The 16,677-nt window shown below is 42.7% G+C and overlaps 1 long non-coding RNA gene across 1 annotated transcript in view; it reads left to right on the forward strand.

The window, feature by feature from the left end:
- LOC138285612 (uncharacterized) overlaps positions 1-16,677 on the forward strand; it is a 159,105-nt gene that overhangs the window by 85,793 nt on the left and 56,635 nt on the right. Inside the window, exon 2 of the long non-coding RNA XR_011201621.1 lies at positions 4,749-4,887. This is a non-coding gene — a long non-coding RNA (uncharacterized lncRNA). The remainder of the gene's footprint in view (positions 1-4,748; positions 4,888-16,677) is intronic.

The raw sequence follows: 16,677 nt of genomic DNA on the forward strand, positions 1-16,677 counted from the left end.
TGTGGGAGTCACTTGGACAGAGTTGCTGAGTTCAAGGGACCTCGCTCGTCGTGCTGAGAGGAGACCCAGAGGACCGGTGATGCAGTTCTTTGGTGCCTGCGGTTGCAGGGGGAAGATTCAGTCGACCCACGGGAGATTTCTTCGGAGCTTCTAATGCAGAGAGGAGGCAGACTACCCCCACAGCATGCACCACCAGGAAAACAGTCGAGAAGGCGGCAGGATCAGCGGTACAATGTCGCAGTAGTCGTCTTTGCTACTTTGTTGCAGTTTTGCAGGCTTCCAGCGCGGTCAGCAGTCGATTCCTTGGCAGAAGGTGAAGAGAGAGATGCAGAGGAACTCTGATGAGCTCTTGCATTCGTTATCTGAAGAATTCCCCAAAGTAGAGACCCTAAATAGCCAGAAAAGGAGGTTTGGCTACTTAGGAGAGAGGATAGGCTAGCAACACCTGAAGGAGCCTATCAGAAGGAGTCTCTGACGTCACCTGCTGGCCCTGGCCACTCAGAGCAGTCCAGTGTGCCAGCAGCACCTCTGTTTCCAAAATGGCAGAGGTCTGGAGCACACTGGAGGAGCTCTGGACACCTCCCAGGGGAGGTGCAGGTCAGGGGAGTGGTCACTCCCCTTTCCTTTGTCCAGTTTCGCGCCAGAGCAGGGCTGGGGGATCCCTGAACTGGTGTAGACTGGCTTATGCAGAGATGGGCACCATCTGTGCCCATCAAAGCATTTCCAGAGGCTGGGGGAGGCTACTCCTCCCCAGCCCTGACACCTTATTCCAAAGGGAGAGGGTGTAACACCCTCTCTCTGAGGAAGTCCTTTGTTCTGTCTTCCTGGGCCAAGCCTGGCTGGACCCCAGGAGGGCAGAAACCTGTCTGAGGGGTTGGCAGCAGCAGCAGCTGCAGTGAAACCCCGGGAAAGGCAGTTTGGCAGTACCTGGGTCTGTGCTAGAGACCCGGGGAATCATTGGGTTGTCTCCCCAATACCAGGATGGCATTGGTGGGGCAATTCCATGATCTTAGACATGTTACATGGCCATATTCGGAGTTACCATTGTGAAGCTACACATAGGTAGTGACCTATATGTAGTGCACGCGTGTAATGGTCTCCCCGCACTCACAAAGTCCGGGGAATTGGCCCTGAACAATGAGGGGGCACCTTGGCTAGTGCCAGAGTGCCCACACACTAAGTAACTTAGCACCCAACCTTTACCAGGTAAAGGTTAGACATATAGGTGACTTATAAGTTACTTAAGTGCAGTGTAAAATGGCTGTGAAATAACATGGACGTTATTTCACTCAGGCGGCAGTGGCAGGCCTGTGTAAGAATTGTCAGAGCTCCCTATGGGTGGCAAAAGAAATGCTGCAGCCCATAGGCATCTCCTGGAACCCCAATACCCTGGGTACCTCAGTACCATATACTAGGGAATTATAAGGGTGTCCCAGTATGCCAATGTAAATTGGTAAAATTGGTCACTAGCCTGTTAGTGACAATTTGGAAAGAAATGAGAGAGCATAACCACTGAGGTTCTGATTAGCAGAGCCTCAGTGAGACAGTTAGTCATAACACAGGTAACACATACAGGGCACACTTATGAGCACTGGGGCCCTGGCTGGCAGGGTCCCAGTGACACATACAACTAAAACAACATATATACAGTGAAATATGGGGGTAACATGCCAGGCAAGATGGTACTTTCCTACATGTTGGATGGGGCTCTTCCATTTCAGAAGGTATAGGGTCAAGAGTAGGTCAAGTGGGGAAGCTAGATTACATGTTACTGTTTTTTTATTTAAAATATAGTGCTATGTAAATATAGTGTCGCATTAGAACAAAAGGAAGAGGTAGATGAAATTGACTGCCCAGGCAAAGGATAAGCAGGGTTTCAAGGATGTTTTTGTAATTGTGAAATTTGTCTCACATCAGACTCACCTTAATTCCACAAGTGCTTCATTTTAATTCAGTAAATTATCTTCTTAGTTTTTTGATGTGCTAGAAATTAGTTTCACCTGTGAAGATATACATCTATATAAGCATAATATTAGTTACTAGAGGTGATGCTGCGTGTAACTTGAAGCTTGAAGTAGAAAGATAAGGTTTAAGTCAAGATAAGAGATAAAAGAAGAGAAGAGGGATGGCTTTTACCAGTAAATATTAAAAGGCCCAAATATTTTATACACATATTGTTATGATTTAAAACTGCATCTCAGATAAATCATAAAAAAAATATTAATCGATATGCAGTTTTTAGCCAGGTTGATACACAACTGTGATCCAACTACAAGAAATGTTCCATCGACCTCATGCTCGCAGTTATAAATGCATACCAGCATTTATGCAGAATTAGACTTGTAAACCATTTGTAACATTAAAATGCATGCATTTATCTGATGCTTCCCTGCATATTCCTGTGGAAAGTTAACTCTGACTGTCTGGCGGTGGTCTCATATTCTCAGTCGGTCCCCAGAGTGAGGGTGTGGATTCTCTAGATTACACTCTGATATTCAATACATAGTTTGGCTCATCTATAATACTGGTAATATGACAGCCAAAATGCAATATTTAATCAATTACTGCATTCACATATAAAAAACTGATTTATGTAATATTGTCTACGCATGGGTTACTTTTCCAGGCATTTTACAAATAAGGCCAATGCTTGCCATTTTGGCTTTGGCGATGCTGATAATCTTACATATATAAACCAAAATCTGATATTCGGTTAAACTGGTATCCCTCCGATGAGGGTTAATGCTATGTTACAAAATACTCCATGATGGAATTTGTAGAACAAGTTGATGGCATTTGACTACGCAATTAATGTAAGAAAATTAATGTAAGACTACGCAGCACAACAGAAGAGGGCAATAATTTGGTCTACTCATTGTTTTTATTTGCAGCATACCGGCTATCGATGGTGCACCCGGTGCAGCAGCACTGGAGCCCAAATATGTGTATCTGTTTCTATCATACTCTAGGTGGAGAGGGACTTTTCCTCCTCTGCGTTAGTGCCCTTGCAAGTCTTTCTACACCAGTGGCAGTATAATACAGTCTGGATTTATAGGTTTTAGTTGCATGGCACCCCAATAATCTCAATACATTAACTGCGGCCTAGCAGTTGACGCGTTTTATTAGACAAACAGGGTAAGGCGGACTTCAGTATATTACACCTTGTCTGGGTATAGAGGAATCGTGAGGATTTACACTGCGATAATGAAACTTCCCAAGAAAAAAGCCCTCCCTGTATGTCATTGATTAGGTTGCTGTACAGATACTATTTATTACCCAATGGATGCCAAATCACAGAACATTTGCCCTTGGTACAAACGCATGGCAAATAAATGCCCACTATTTATCCTTTTTTTTAAAAGAAACGGAGAAGCTACATTTCGCTCCAGTCCTATCACAGGAAGATTTTTGCACCATGGTTACAAGGGGGGAAACGGCCCAAACTACTAATACATAATGTTAAGAGAACTATGCTGGTTTTAGCAAAGAAACCACAATTCATGAATACTTTGCTTCTATTAAAAACAAAAAGCTATCATATAATTCACTGTTCCGTTTCATAAATCGGGGTACACCGGTTTTGCTTCAAACAAAAACTCAAATTTCACATTTGAAAAGTGGAAGAAATGTGTTTTATCTGCATCTTATTAAATCATTAGCAAAACAGTGGTAAATCATTTTGATGCATAGTTTGCCCCTTTTGTTATACATCTTGCTCCAATGCATATTAAACAACCAGCAAAATGGTACAAATCGATTTTTTCATGGTCTTTTCTGGCACCATTTCAAAGTTTCTGTTTTATGGCATTATGTCTGTCATGCCTCGTAATTCTAGTATTTGGTATTTATAGCCTAGATATTGTCCACAAACATGAAAATTTAACGAAACACACTAGAGTTTCATGTCAGAAATTAAATATTTTATAGGCAGATTCATTCCCACGAAGAAAGGGAAGCCGCAGTGCTGAAATAAATTACCCTGAAAGGTGAGAGAGATGTTGCTTACCGAATGTGGAAAACTCCAACAGTCTGGGAAGGCAATATTCAGGAGGTGCCAAATGTGTGAGTCTTTTGGTCCACAGTCAGAAGTATTAAGAGGCCGAATTTACATCACAAGCACTGTTTAAATTATTACCACATAATGTGTTAGGCCAAAGCATTGGGAGACGTTTAGTTCTCAAGATTTCAGTAGACGTGTGAAGTGATCTGTGTTCATTAATTTTATTGGCTGTCAATAGCTGAAAGTTTCATATTTGTGTTAGGTACAAGAATAAAGTGTTAGGATGTGTGCAGATCAGCAACATGTGTATATGTTCCTTAAAACCGGGTTTAACTGTTACATGCTCACATATAATTCATGTATCAAATCCAGATTGAGCGCCCCCTGCTCTCAAGGCTACAGCTGCAGGACATGGGGATCAAATGCTGCTATATGGAAGTCATATGGCTTTGATACCAATCCCATAAAAAAGCACCGCAAGGATTCTGCTAAACATAGTGTCACTGCAAGTCCAGCTGGAAAAGACAACGGCCTCCTAAACTATAATTAAAAGCAATACATTCAAAATATTCTGCAATGATAACTAAGTATTGCATCCTGTAAAGTAATTATAAATGGACCACACTGTTGTTGCTTTAATCTTGATGTGACATTATTATAGAATAAAGCATTGTCTTCAATGGCACAGAGTATTTTTGATTCTATGATCTTTTTGTCTCCATAATACTGTTTTTTTTACCTAAACCAGCTTGAAACCTGGGTTTCACTAAGGGACCTGAGATCCATAAATCGTCGATCCAATACTACACTCTCATTTATATCACCAACTGCAACAAGGCTTTTGGCACATCTTCAAGAGAAATGGGAAACACATCTAGGTGAACTAGGTGAGTCTTTCCATAAAAAAATTTCTGGTAATAGCACAAATTTCAATAAATGTGTAATTTGTTTAGGAACATATAAACGTATGTGGCGGGGTTGTGACTGGATTCAGAAATTTTGTGGAGATGTTAGGGTAAAAATGAAAGAATTGATGGATTGGATCCTGACTCCTCCAATACATATGTGTTTGCTGGAAGGAATCCCCTAAAACCACATTTATTGTGCAGTCATTGGCCAAGAGGTGAACAATGTAGATTTTCCTAGTAATTTATGACGGAAAGTCTTAATTTTATTAAAGACACGGAGGCGAATATTATGCGTTCTTTTCTTACTTTAATTCAAACAGCAGCAGTCAAGAAACTACAACTCCCAGAAGGGTTAGCTAATGTCTAACCAATGGGAGCAAAACAATAACCAGAACTGGACCAATAGGAAGGGGCCATAAACCATAGAGAGCCCCCTTGACTGCAAGCAGCCCTCTTTTCTTGAACGAGCAAGTCAAATAGAGGCATGGAACAAAGGATAAATAAGTCCAACAATTGCCAGAGATAAAGAAATGGAACACAAGTCTTGAACCACAGCGATGAGCCGAGAGGGCGATGGTTGAGGAAGCTGATCCTGGACAGGTTGCGATGACGCCTCCAGAAGTCTCTTCTTGAGGATGGAACCAATTGAGCTAGCGGCGTTACCCGGAAGCTGGAGGCAGTGCTGGAGTCGCTGGGAGGGAAAGAAAAAGTACATATTAATAGAAGTACTGTGGTGGGATAATATTCGCCTCCGTGTCTTTAATAAAATTAAGACTTTCCGTCATAAATTACTAGGAAAATCTACATTTTATGACAAGACCGGAGGCTCTTAAAGCTGGTCAATAACTAAGGAAGAAGCAGTTCTAACAGGTTTACAATAGAAGGTTTTGAAAACATTATCATTTGACCAGTCTGCCGACCTGAGAATGTCCTCTAAAGTGGACCCAATGGCGAAAGCTTTTGAGGCCATAGCTCCCCTGGAGGAATGTGCTCCAAAAACGGAAATATCTATTCCCGCTAGGGACATAATCAATTTAATCCAGCGGGCCAAAGTTGCCGAAGTCACTGGATTGTGGGGTTTTCGAAAGGAGATCAATAATTGATTGGAAGAGGACGTTCTCAAGTTAACAGTTCTTTTTTCATATTCTTTTAAACAAAGACCTACACATAACTTTGGCTTGTCCGGAAAGAAAGGATAGAAAACGGAATGTAAGTTAGTTTTGGTGCGTTTGGAAATGTGAAATAGGACCCCTGAAGGTAAGAATTGCCGGGCAGAGACATCTAGGTACCTAACGTCCGAAGTCCTTTTTATAGAAATTAAGCATAGCAACATGGTAAGCTTAGCAGAGAGCATTTTAAGAGAAAGGCTTGGGTTATCTGGCAAGGAGAGGAAAAGATTTAAAACTAGGGAGACGTCCCCGATATATGAATACTTCGCAGAAGGGGGTTTGGAGAGCTTGACTCCTTTCAGGAGACGACAGATTAAAGGGTGCGACCCAATAGGGTTGCCGTCAATATTTGAGTGGTTCATGGACATAGCCGATCTGTAAAGATTTATTGTGCGGTATGACTTACCTAAGCCCGCCTGGGCGGCTAGGAAATTAATATTAAGACTTAGATCCGCTGAAAAGGGATTGGAACACTTTCCCAGACACCAGCTTGACCAAAGAGCCCAAGCTGATTTATAGGCTCGTCTCGTGCCAGGTGCTCATGCGTTATTGATGAACTCTGAAGCTTCTGCCGAAATAGTATGGGTCTGTTGGGTAGACCGGAAATGAGCCAGGCTGAGAGTGTTAAAGATTTGTCGAGAATCAGATTGTGAGGGCGATCGAAAGGATCTAGAATGAGGGATGGAAATGTCGGGAGTAGAATAGGAAAATCCACTGTCAGCTCGAGCAGGGGAGGGAACCAAACCTGAGATTGCCAAAAGGGGGTTAGCAGGACGAGGGATGCCTTCTGGCGTCTGACCTGGATCAGAACCCTGTTGATCAGGATAAAAGGAGGGAAGGCATAGTTGAGTGAACCGGACCAATCTTGAAGGAAAGCGTCTGTAGCCAAAGCCAGTGGATCCGGGCGCCAGCTGAAAAATTGGGGAAGCTGAGTGTTGAGTCTGGACGCAAAGAGGTCTATTTGGAAAGGACCCCATTTCCTTTCTATCTGATGAAAGACAGACTGGTGTAATTTCCAGTCGCTGGAGTCTGTGAGGTGGCGAGAATGCCAATCTGCATTGGAGTTCAATGATCCCGGTAGAAATTCTGCTAAGAGGAAAATTTTGTGGGCCAGGCAAAAGCCCAGAGACTCTTGGCTAGAAGAGCCAGCGGTCTGGACCTGGTGCCCCCTAAACGGTTGATGTAATGCACCGCTGATATATTGTCCATACGGAGCAGAATGGAGCATCGTGCTCTGTTTTTTGTGAAACTTTTGATTGCAAAGGAGCCTGCAAGAAGCTCTAAACAGTTTATGTGCAATCTGGACTCCTCTGTGGACCATATACCGCCAGTCGATATCGAACCACAGCGGGCGCCCCAACCCGTGAGACTTGCATCTGATTCTAACACAAGATCGGGCACAGAGGGGAAGATGGATCTGCCGTTCCAAGCCTCTAAATGGGATATCCAGCATTGGATTTCCATCTGGGATTCTTGATCCAAGGAGACGAGGTCGGAATAAGCCAGCCCTCGCCAAAGATGAAGGATTTTGAGGCGCTGGAGGGCGCGGTAGTGAAGGGGTCCTGGAAAGATGGCCTGGATAGAGGACGAGAGAAGGCCGACGACCCTTGCGAGGGCCCTGAGAGAAATAGAATCTTTTTGAAGAGTTAAGATTAGTTCTTTTTTTATTGCAGAAACATTGGAACGGGGAAGGAACAGAGCGGCCTAAACGGAATCTATTTGGAAGCCTAGAAACCCTATTTGTTGACAGGGTAGAAGAACTGACTTTTCGTGGTTTATCATGAAACCGAGATCTGAGAGGACAGTGGATGTTATCTGCAGGTGAGATAGTAAGGATGATTTGCTCTGGTGCATGACCAAAATGTCGTCGAGATAGATAATCAGTCTGATACCTAGGGAGCGGAGGAAGGTTACAACCGGTCTCAATAGTTTTGTGAAGCACCAGGGTGCGGAAGATAGGCCGAAAGGAAGAGAGGAAAAATGCTAAGTTTTTGAATTCAAAAGAAATTGCAAGAACTTTCTGTGAGAAGGATGAATAGGAACAGTCAGGTATGCGTCCTGTAAGTGTAGTCTGACTAGCCAATCGAACTGGAGCAAGATATCCCTGAGATGGATAATGGTTTCCATCTTGAAGTGTCGATAGATGACAAAGTGATTGAAAGATTTCAGGTTGATTACCGGTCTTAGCTTTTTGTTCTTTTTGTGGACGAGGAATATAGAACTGGTGAAACCGGATGGGTCTGGCGTGCAAGGATGGATGACGTCTTTTTTTAAGAGAGATTGTATCTCTAAAGAGATTAGAGAGGACATTTCCAGAGAAAACTTTGGTAGAGGAGGAAGACAGAATTGGAGAGGGGGAGAAAGGAGTTCGATCTGATATCCCTGAACAGTCAAGAGTACCCAAGGATCTGCAGAGATTTACTTCCACTTTTGAAGGAAGATGCGTAGGCGACCTCCTACGGGAGGGCCAGAACGTTGGCTTACCTTGATTAATGGGCGGTCTGGAGAAGCGCTGGCCACGGTTGCGGAAACCCCTAGCTCTTTGTGGGTAAAAGTGGGGTTTGAACTTGTGAGAGTAGGAGTTGAAGGAATTGGCATATCCTCTTGAGCCTTGATTCCTGTATGTTCGGCCGGTAAAGTGGCACCTACCTCTACCGGCCCGGGAAAAAACATGTTGGTTAAAAACTTTTTTGAGATTTTGTTGGGCTTTGTGCAAGGATGAAAAAGTCGAAACAAAACGGCTAACGTCTTTTATGAAGTTATCACCAAAGAGTTTCCCGTCGGCCTGAATGCCGGGGTCTCGAGTGGCCAAGTTGGCTAACTTGGGGTCCATTTTGAGTAGAAGGCCCTTACGCCTTTCGTGAATAATAGCCGAGTTCGCATTGCCCAAAAGACAAAAAGCTCGCTGAGTTCAAAGGGAAAGATCTAAGGGATCAATAGACGATTCCTCTAACCTGGCTGATTCAGCTATGTCAAAGATCCTTGCCAGAGGGCCTACCACGTCCAGGAGCTTGTCCTGACAAGTGGTCCAGGCCTTGTCCACTCCCTTACGGGGATCCTTACCGAATTTGGTAAAGAAAGTGATGAGAGAGTCATCAATAGTTGGGGTTGCTGTAATATTGGAGACCAATGATGGTCTGAGGCATTCTGATTTTAATTTGGATCTGGTTTGCTTATCTAAAGGAAGGCGTAAGCGGGAAGTGATGTAATCACCTACATGGTCTAACGGAAACCATTCTGTTGAATTAGGATGGTGTATGAGGGACGGGTCAAACATGGGAACACCCTCTGAGTCGACTACTCTGGTAGAGGGACCACCTGTCGTGATTTTGATACGTTTGGGGGAAGGAGAGGATGGGGAAAACGTATCATCCGGATTGTCGGACTGAGATAACTCATCCATGTCCTCATCGTCCGTGTCCAAAATTTTTGAAATCACAATCTTTTTAGGCGCAGTAATATGTTTTAGTTTAGATTTACATTTTGATTGAGATGCCGTATTTTTGGCGGAAATCCCCTCCTTTGAAGGAGGCCTGGGAGGAATCAAGTCCTCAGTCTGGTGTGAGGCAAGCTCACTTCCTGTCTGTGCGCCTTTACGTGATTTGGAAGAGGATAATTTTCGTTTTCTGCTTTTCCCCGCAGAATGGGCCATAGATTTGGACACCATGGACATGACAGAATTTTCGATATTTTTTGACATTTTGTCCATAGACGCTTTCATAGCGTGTTTTACAGAGGACTGGATACATTTATTCAGATCCTGTTTAAAGGATTCCTCATCCTCCTCAGAGGCAGACCTTGAGGGAGAACTCCCCGATTCCATGGTAAAATAAAATTATTGTGGGCAGCAATACCAGAAAAAACTGGTCCCAGAAATGTATTGTAGGAAAAAACACCAAAGCAAGGTTGAGGAAGGGTTAATAGGAGCAACACGCTCAGAGAACTGAAATTTGACTCCTCCCCAAGGCGGAGACCTGAAGGGGAAAAAATTCAATTGAAACGTGAAGCGGCACCAAGGAGCGCAGCGATATGAACGCTGTCCTCTGGAGCCGACAACACGTGGAGCCGCTTTTAGGAGAAAGGCTGCGGCAGACAAGAGGAAGAGAAGCCGGGAGGCAAAGCCACGCCGGACCGGTAAGGGATTCCTTGTCAGACGCTCGTTAAAATGAGACGCGCGCTGACAGAGGAAAACGAACTGCGCAATCGAACGCTCAGCGGAGTGCGCGCATGTAGGACCGATGGCTGGAAGGGGGGGGAAGCGAGGGGAAGAAACGGGATAAAAAATCGCTGCGAAGCGGTAAAAGCAATAGGGAAATTATACCCCGAATGTAGGAACAGTAAAATACAGTAAGACTCTAAATGCATGAAATATAACACCTGAAAAAATCAATAAATACTTAGGAGACGAAAAGGAGAGTACTTATCTTGACTGCGAGCAGCAAGAAAAGAGGGCTGCTTGCAGTCAAGGGTGCTCTCTATGGTTTATGGCCCCTTCCTATTGGTCCAGTTCTGGTTATTGTTTTGCTCCCATTGGTTAGACATTAGCTAACCCTTCTGGGAGTTGTAGTTTCTTGACTGCTGCTGTTTGAATTAAAGTAAGAAAAGAACGCATAATAGAGCCTCCGGTCTTGTCATAAAATTATGTGTTTGAAGCTACACAAAAATGCCCTACATTGACCCTGCAAACATCAAATGTGAAAACTTACTCCAATCGGAGACAAATTTTAGGTGAGGGGCATGAGCCCGACACATGGGATCCAGTGCTGAACTCACTGATGTATGCCTCTATTGATGAATTACTTAGACCCACTGTTAAATGTACTAAGCAAAATACACATTCAAATATAACTTTTTTTGGCTTAGAATACATACCTGCTGACCCCAGGGGAGGTAACAGGGAACTATATCTGAGACATAGGGAATCATTATGGATTATGAGACTACAAGTGGTAGAGGAAGGTCTAAACACAGACCATGAATTAGAATATTTCTTGGGAGTTTAATGATGAAGACATAACAAGTTTAACAATTTTAAACAAATGAAGTTAATTTTACTGAGCATATCAAGTAACCTAATTGGAGAAAAGAACTACCCAGTTGGCACATGCACACACATACTCAAGTATAATCATGCCTTTATTTATCATTAACAAATAGATATTTAGTTGCAATAGCTTCATTGAGCGATTATAAGTATACATAGGGGTACTACAACCTGAATAGTTAAGGTTGTTCATGAAATAGACTTATATAGCAACATATAATATTTATAGGAGTGTACTCTCTTTAATAGGTACCATCACAATTACAGATAAGGAGAAGTAAACAAGAATAGCAATTTTTATATAACTTATTGTTTTAGACTTATGCAGTTAATAGTTTGTGAGAATTTATTAGGATTGATAACCCGGTTTGGAGTATTAGGTTAACTAGTATGAATATACCTCTTGTATGAGAATGAGGGGGAAATAGGATTACATCTAATTAATATATATGTTTTTCAGTTATGAAGTTTTTTTTTTTCAGTTCAGTTGATGGAGCCAATTGATATTTGATAGTTATATTTTTTTAGCATAAACAGACCTTAGGCTTTACGAAGATCATTCAAATTAACCAGTAGGACGTTTAAAGGGGACTGATCCAGTTTGCTTTCTATCTCTATGCACTGCAAACTAATAAATACAATTGAGAGTTAAGTAGGACTTATTGGAGCGAAGACGCCGGCCTCCACGCACGGCACGTATTGACTGCCATTTAAGAGTCGAGCGCTCACTAGGATGGTTTAGATGAGCGTACTCACATCCAGTGAAGCGGCTGCACAATTGTAAATTATACTTACAGGTAAGCAATATTGGGAGAATGTAGCCAATGGGTGTGATTCAGATGTTCGTAGTTACGTAACATCTTGAACTGAGTCAGCAAAAAACTTTTCTTATGGATTAAAATAACAGCAACATTTTTGAAGATTTCTTTCATCAATACAGAATAGTAAACTACAACAATAGTTTTACTGCATATTTATATTTCAGATACGATATAATCACCAAATTAAATTATTAAAGATAAGGCAAGGTGGCAACCATAATTTGAAGGAATTTCATCAATGAAATAACCACAGCAGATTAGAAACGAGTGTTGTGTCAATACGCGCAGTTCAGCTTACATAATAAACATGGAAATATTCACGTGTGTGCAAGAACAGGGTGATGTATAAATTGGGATGAGGCAATTAATACAATGAGAGATAATATCATATCTATATAAAATCAAGACTTAATATACTTACTTATAATATATTATACATTTCACTTTAAACACTACAGATTTCACGTGGACCAAGTGTTTAACAGCTACTAGTCACACCATCTACAGTCTAGTGATATAAGAGACATCTTGTTCTTCATTGAATATCACTGGGTGGTTGATGATTAGCAATTGTATGGACATGAGTTATTGAGCTGTGTTATGTCATATATTATTACAGCCCTGAGGAAGTCGGGTGGGACATATCCCTGATGAAATACGTGTTGGCTCAGTGTGGATGTCTTAAAGGCTTATATGGGACTCTGGCTTGGTATGGATGCTGCAATAGTCTGTTTGGACTCTGGCAAACGTTAGGATTCGATGTGGATGCCATTGAAGCTTATGTGTTGATTTGGAGAAGCTTAAAAAACCAATTAAAACACGAAAATTTCCCTTTATGGCTTATACTTTGCTTAGAAGAAATATCAGTGAGGATTGAATATTGCTACAATAAATATATTTTGCGTATACCAGTATAAATATGACTGTGAATTAATTTCAGCCAGTTGTGTGCCTGGAGTCAACTAATTGTAATTTTACCACAGGTAAATGACTGACTGGAATTTGATGATTACAGATAGATGATACTCTGTTTTATGCTATCATTAAGAGTAACATATATTAATATGATGACGCCTTTTAGATTATTTCTTTTTGGGTTGATCAACAAACCATTCATGTGTAATGAGGATATTGAGGATAAGGTGATAGAACAAATACTAATCAAGCTCTGAGGCTATTTAACAAGCTGGATTGTTTAGAGGTTGAGAGGTTTGTGGAATATTCCACTTTGTTTACAAGTATCAAGAATGTCATATGAGAAAAACATTAATCTAAATTAAAAGTTTAATGTGAAAAACCCAAAATTTGAAAAAACAGAGACATCAAACTTTCTAATTTGCCTATTTTTGTATGGCCACCCAAAGTTTTGGACAGATTCTGCTGTTTGTTGCCTCCAAGCGTGCACTGAGGCCTGCTAACTAGACATTACTGCCAGTGCCCTGGCCCTTAAATGTGTATGTTTGATTGGCTGAATCCCAATTGGCACAAGCTAACTTACATCTGAGTCTGTAGTATATGGTACCAGGAGGATTCAGGGCCTGTAAGTTAGAGTGTTCCCTCAGGAACTGCAGCATTTATTTTGCCACCCTGAGTGGGACAAGGTAAAACGTGACTCCCAGTCAGCCACGGCAGACTTGAAAGGCACTTTAAAATTGCTAAATCGATTTTGCCGTTTTAATTCATGACAAAGCCCAACCTCCCTTTTTTATTGTGTGTATGTCACCACTACAGCTGGCCTATCAAGCTTTAAGGCTGGGTGTAGCATATTAGAAAAGTAGAACATGTGTTTAACGTGTTCTGGCATCAAAACTTTTTTTTATTGGGAGTGAGACTGGTAGCACCTTTAGCGAGCTACATGCTGAACACCTCACTTGTGCTAACTACTGAATGGGCTACCAAAGTTTATACTGCAAGGTATCAAACAACACGTTACATTATGCCAGACTCATGACCAAGTCGAAATTCATGTAGCTTGTTACTACATGCAACTTTTAGAAAGTTGACACTCTGTTGCCAAGTTTTCCAGGGGCCATTTGCTGGGTCTGGCCATTAGACAGCCTTCTGTCTGACTGGGGAAACATAACAATAGAGGCCTGTGAATGTAGATGTTATCTCCTCCTGGCAGGAAGCCACAGTGGGTGTTGGCCCACAAGGCAAACTTCAAAGGGGAAGCCACCTTTGAAGGGAAAATGGTAAACTCATTTGAGAGGGGCTGCTTTTTTGTCCAGGTAGAAAAGTTGGCATCAGGGACAGATGTGGGAAAACACTGACCAAACCATTTTCTTCATGGGCGTGTCGCACACAAGTAGCATCACCTCTTGGGCAGGCTATCTAGATCCGCACACCAGGGTAGAACAGAGTACTCTGGGATAGCTAGATGCCACACTTCACAAAAAGCTGTGATCAGGCGGGAGGAAACACTGAGGCCCATTGGCTAGTGACAGTGGATTCCCCTGAGTGCACTTTCTGGGCATAGAAGAGGCACCCAGAACTTAGATTTCACTTAATTGGAGAGGAGGGTAATAAAGGACTGCCCTGCTGACCCTGGAATTGGAAAAGAAGAGGCTGCATCGAAGTTGGACTAGACCTGCTGCTGCTTGGGCTGCCGAAGAAAAGGACTATGCCTGCTGTGTCCTGCTCATGGAGAAGCTAAAAGCAAAGACTCTAACAGTCAGTTGGCTGACTTCCTGTTTGCAGCAACAGGCCACAAACCTGAAGAAGCATGCTGGGCCAAGTTGTTAGCCCAGATCATGAGATCACTGTTCCTCACCACCATGCAGCCGAAGAGACCAGGACCTAATGTTCAAATATTGCACCCAAGTTTGCTGGACCCGGGAGAGTGGTCTTATTGCCCAGAAGAAGAGTTATCATCAAAAGAAGGAAAACGCTGATTTTGCTCTATTGGGCGACTGGCAGCCTAGTGGAGATTGGATTTCTGCTGACGCTAAGAGGACTTCAAGCGAGGTCGACCTATGTGATCAGAATCACCTCACCAGGACCCTGGACCAAGAAGTAGCCCCAGAAAGACCTCCGTTGACTGCACAGCATCTTCAGTATCTTTGAGCATCTTCAGCATTAGGTATCCCTTGCATCAGGACCACTCCACAGAAGTCAGTGGCAAGTGGCCACTGACATTGGAACTGGAATGACGACTGCTTTCCTTGAGGAGGCAACTATGTCTTTGGACCTTGCTGGTTCCCTTGACTGGCTCCCTGTCAGAGTTGGTTGTCCAAAGTAATTCTAAGTAACTGCATACCAACTTGCCAAAGTCTTTCTCGAAAAAGATTTGGTGTCAAATTCAGTCAATTTGCCAATGCTTGTTCACTATTAAGTGAAAAGTACTGATTTGGATGTTTATCGTTTTGGTGTCTATACATTCATAAAAATATAATCTATTTTTATAAATAGCTGTTGGAGAAATCCAACTCCTATTTACTAGTGGAGGCAACCTGACCGCCCAGAGGGGGGGTGACGTGAAGGGCATGTATGGACATGTGCTAGAAAAATTGGTTTATGAAGGTCGGGGATACCCACAGAAGCACAACAGGGTCTGTGGGAGTTGGATAAAATTTCGGAATAGCATTTAAGGTATAAGGCGTCTGATTCATGTTGTTAGTCTTATCAAGCATACTCCCATTAACAATGGATTTGACCAGCTGAGAAAAGACACTTGCAAAAGCTAATTATTTTGACTATGGGGTATGTGATGATATGGATGAACACACCTTTATTGTTGGTTGTACTGTGGAGTTACATACTTCTAATAATCAAACACATTATAAGAACATTTTATTTAAAAAAATAAGAATACTCATCGGGATAATTAATTAGATGTGACATTTTAAATTAAATGGGGTAATAAGAGTCTCTTGTATTTTCGTAAGGAGAAAACCAAGCAAACAGATTGGCGCGGCCTAAACATGAAATGGGCCTTGGCAAGTATTCGTGCTGCAATATGTAGAAAAATTGCTTGGACCTGAAGCATGTATTTAAAGTGTTTTAGGCTAACAGGTCGAGTCGGAGGATGAGCGTTTTAAATGGGCCCAATCTTGTATGTCCTTAAATAGGGGAACGCAGTCCTCTTTCTATAGTAGCTGAAATGTATTAATTTAAAGTAATAGTGAGCTTGCACATGATATTATATTTAATAATAGTACACCTTGGTTAATTGTCTACTGCGAAGTTGGTGACACGCTGCAACAAGAAACAGAAGGGGCCTCCAGGTCCCAGCCTACTGTGGGGGGATAATTTTGTGCACCTGGTAAAACACCTGGAGGCGCTCTTTAAAAGGACTCAACGCTCCTGCATCGTGGGTTGGTGACGGGCTGCAACAAGAGACCGAAAGGGGGCTCCAGCTCCCAGCCTGCTTGGGGCCTAATTTTGTGCACCTAGTAACGTGCCTGGAAGCGCTCTTTAAAAGAACGTCAGTGCTCCCACATCGTGGGTTTGTGAGGCGCTGCAACGAGAGACAGGTCACAGCCTGCTGTGGGGCTAATTTTGGGCACCTGGTGACGCGCCTGAAGGCGCTCTTTAAAAAAACGTCGGCACTCCCGCATCGCGGGTTGGTGACGCACTGCAACAAGAGACAGAAGGGTACTCCAGGTCTCCGCCTGCTGCGAGGACTAATTTTGTGCACCTGGTAACACATCTGGGGGCGCTCTTTAAAAGAACTTCGGTGCTCCCGAGCAGGCCCGTCTGTGCCCATCAGAGCCCAAAAGAGACTGGACAGGGCCCC

This window comes from Pleurodeles waltl, chromosome 3_1, assembly GCF_031143425.1.
Source record: "Pleurodeles waltl isolate 20211129_DDA chromosome 3_1, aPleWal1.hap1.20221129, whole genome shotgun sequence".
NCBI classification, from domain to species: domain Eukaryota; kingdom Metazoa; phylum Chordata; class Amphibia; order Caudata; family Salamandridae; genus Pleurodeles; species Pleurodeles waltl.